Below are 3,643 nucleotides of genomic sequence, written 5' to 3' on the forward strand. Positions count from 1 at the left end.
ATATTTAAATTTGTAACGTGCAACGAGGTGTTAAATTTTTAAAGGAAACAAGTAAACGTTTTATTTTTATATTTTGAATGTATCAAAATAAAAGTAAATATTACAATAAAAAATAGTTGGTAAAATTGCAAATCCTCAAAAAATATTTATGTATTGTAATCTGCCTGTTTGATTACGTTTCCTTTTTGCGGTGACTCACTTCTAAGTTGAGCCTGACTACTTCAGAGTCGTGTGAGTTTGGCTCTATGACACATGATTTGTCTTTTCCCATCTGAGATTAGTTATGTGTTTAGTTATTAGTTATTAGTTATGTCTTGTAACATCTTATGCTACTGGATTTCCATTTTTATCTAAAGCAGGGGTGTTCCATTACCAGTTTTACTCAAACTGAGTACGAGTATTTCAGTTTGGGTACTCACCAATTCCAATTTACTTAGTGAGTTAGAACCTAAACACTAGACATGAAAAAAATATAATTTTATTTAGAACATGATCTGAATGGCCTATAACCCCTCTGACTGGATCAAATCAAATATATACTGTTGTAACGTTTTAAAATAAATGAAAAAAATCACTTGAAATGTAAACTGAGACACATTTAAGGGAGAATCGATGCAAGTAATTCAGTATCAGTGTTGGTATTGGTTCAAAGTATTTGGGTATTTTCTGATCAAAAGTGAATGTAACACATAAATTAAATATGATCTATTCTCAAAACCACAATCATTCTCCTTACCTACAATGTGAACTCCAAGCTTATAATTATGATCCCCGCACGCGAAGCGTAAGTGGGAGTCATATTGTTTATTTATTGATTTATTGATTTATTGATTTACTGATTCATTTTTTCAGTGATTTTTGGTCAACCACATCACAAAAACGGCTGCACCGATCAACATGAAGTTTGGCAGGGCTGTAGATGAGTCCGACCTACACTGTGCCAGCCAACGGTTTTACGATATACCCCATATTTGAGGAGGGGGCTCCTTTCAAAGTGGGGGTGTCTGGACACACAAAAATGTTTATAAGTCAGAAACTGCTCAACACAGAAGCTTCAGATTTATTTTGTTCTTTAGCTCTGATTAAGTGCCCCCCACCCACCGGACCCCCAATATATCTGAAAAAGGGGGGTCTGGACATGCAAAAATGCTTATAACTCAGAAACTTTTCAACATAGGGGCTTCAGATTTCTTTTGTTCTTTAGCTCTGATGAAGCTCTATCCATCAGGCCCACCAATCAGTGCCCCCCTCCTCCCCGGATCCCCAATTTATCTGAAAAAGGGGTATGGTACAGCTCAAAAACTATTAAACATAGAAGATTCAGATTTTTTTGGTTGTTTAGCTCTGTCCATCAGGTCCAAGCACCCCCCCCCCCCCCCCCAAAGGCCCCCACTCAAACCACCACATTTTTGGGATGCACCTAAGTAGCATGAAATTTATTAGGAATAAAGACTTCTGAGTTCTGGTGCATTTGTGCATGCGGGGGTCACTATTTTACCGCTGTGCGGTATCTAGTTATTTTTTAATTCACGAGAAAAGAAGAAATCACATTTTTACTTAATAGACACAAACAAAAAGTTTTTTTCTTCTTAATTCAGTCCTAAATGCAACTTTTGAGATGTGATGTTCAATATTTGAGTCTCTTTCCCCATCTCTCTCATTCAGTGATGGCTGATGGATTTTTCTCCGGGGGGGGGGGGGGGGGGGGGGGGCTACAACTCCATAATAGGCTCATCTCCAAAAGCAATCAAACATGTACTAAGTTGTATCATGATAGTGTATTTATTAAACAAATGAAAATAATAAAACAGCATTGCAATGTCATGTAGTTTTATTTTTTGTACATAAATTTTACCCTTCTGTTACTGAGAAGCAAATTTCTTCATAACTGTGGTTAAAGTCAGGAATGTTTTAATAAGATTCTTCTCTATAGACCCATTTACAGCCTACGTCATCAAAGAGGTGCGCGCAGTGTGGCAACATAAGTCTGGCAGCTAGTGGTGGCTTATCAAGCTATGCTAGCGGGTTATCGATAAATGATCACAAAGCTTACTTTAATAAGTTAACTTTGAGCAATGGCCATCAGCTACCTGATCCATGTACAGTTAATAAATGGGAGGATGTTGGAGCCCCCACCTGCTGGAGCCCCGGAACATCCGGGGCTCCAGACTAACTTCTTTATACAAGTAACACAGTTGACACACATTTCATTTTTATTCATAACATACATTGGCCTCTACTCCTAATTATAAATTGTATGAGCCACTAAAATCTTTAATTTTCCATCATCATTAAATAAGAAGTGGCTGAAAACGTTTTTAACAGTCTGAACTTCACTGGTAAAATAGAACCCAGCTAAGTGCAGTCTGGAGCCCTGCGTTTACATTTTCATCTCACTTTTGAAGATGTGGATGTGATATAACACCCTAAATATCTTTGTTTTATCTTTTAATAGTGCTGACAGATGACGACATCCAAGAACTGAAGGTTGTGGACCCAGATGCTGCAGTGCTGACAAGGTTGGACAATAGTGACACTGCTTCATCTGACGACAACGAAGAGGAGCGTCTAGATTTACCGGAGCCTTTAACTGTTTTATTTAGCACATCATCCGGGGACCTCACACCCGATGAACTAAAGGTGAAATGTGAGGAAACATTTCACCTGCTGAAAACTAAACTACAGCCCTATCAGTGTAAAAGAATGGAAGCTGTAACCCGACAGCAGTCACATTCAAGCGAGTGCTAGCTGTTATAGGTGGTCTATTATTTACCTTCACGATCTTTACAGTCATCCAAAAATCTGACATTGTTTTAAATAAATTGTATTTTAAGCATGTTAATTTTTTGATAGGCTTCGTTGAAATCTGCTTCAATTATTTGGATTGATTTTGAACCACATTGTACATGTACGTATATACACTTTAGAAGAAAATACACAAGTTTCAATTTCATTAAATTGTTTCTTTATTGTTAGACTAGTGACTGTTTATTGGTTTATTGACTTTAAATGTTCATTTCAAGCAATGTGGACCAAATTGCACACATTGCAAAAATTTTCAGAACTCTGTACTTTAATACATTTATGTATTAAACAAATTTTCACATAAAATAAAACTTATACACTACTAATAGACCTTTGCAGGAAGATGACCGAAAACATATCCGACACTAGTTTAACTATAATTTGGGTTACACTGTGAGTCCAAGAACAATACCTCCTTCAGACAGAAAGCCTTGCTGCAGTTTTTTTATTTATTTTAATAGTTTTTCTATTTGTGCTGTACTCAAATTATGTCCAACAACTGATCCTTTAATTTCCTTTAATAAGTGATCTTCAACACTAAGTTTTTGGCAGATCTGCTCTACACTGCCAGTTATTTTTTGAAGTACCCATTGGAAGATGACAGATGTAAGTCCTGTGAGAAAAATCAGTTGTGTAAAGTTGCACTTAACAGTTGAATAAGAAAACTGAGATCCTTCTAGTTTATGTCCTGATGCATCTCAGTAATCCAGGTAAAAAATCAAAAAGAAAATTTTTTTATAGGTTTTCTGGACGGCTTCTTCTCTAATGAAACGTTTAGTCTCTCCTCCAAGAGACTTCTTCAGTCTGAGAGTTTCAGGCAAAATTCAGGCTTTTAAGC

The sequence above is a fragment of the Austrofundulus limnaeus genome, unplaced genomic scaffold (genome assembly GCF_001266775.1).
Source record: "Austrofundulus limnaeus strain Quisiro unplaced genomic scaffold, Austrofundulus_limnaeus-1.0 Scaffold369, whole genome shotgun sequence".
NCBI lineage: Eukaryota > Metazoa > Chordata > Actinopteri > Cyprinodontiformes > Rivulidae > Austrofundulus > Austrofundulus limnaeus.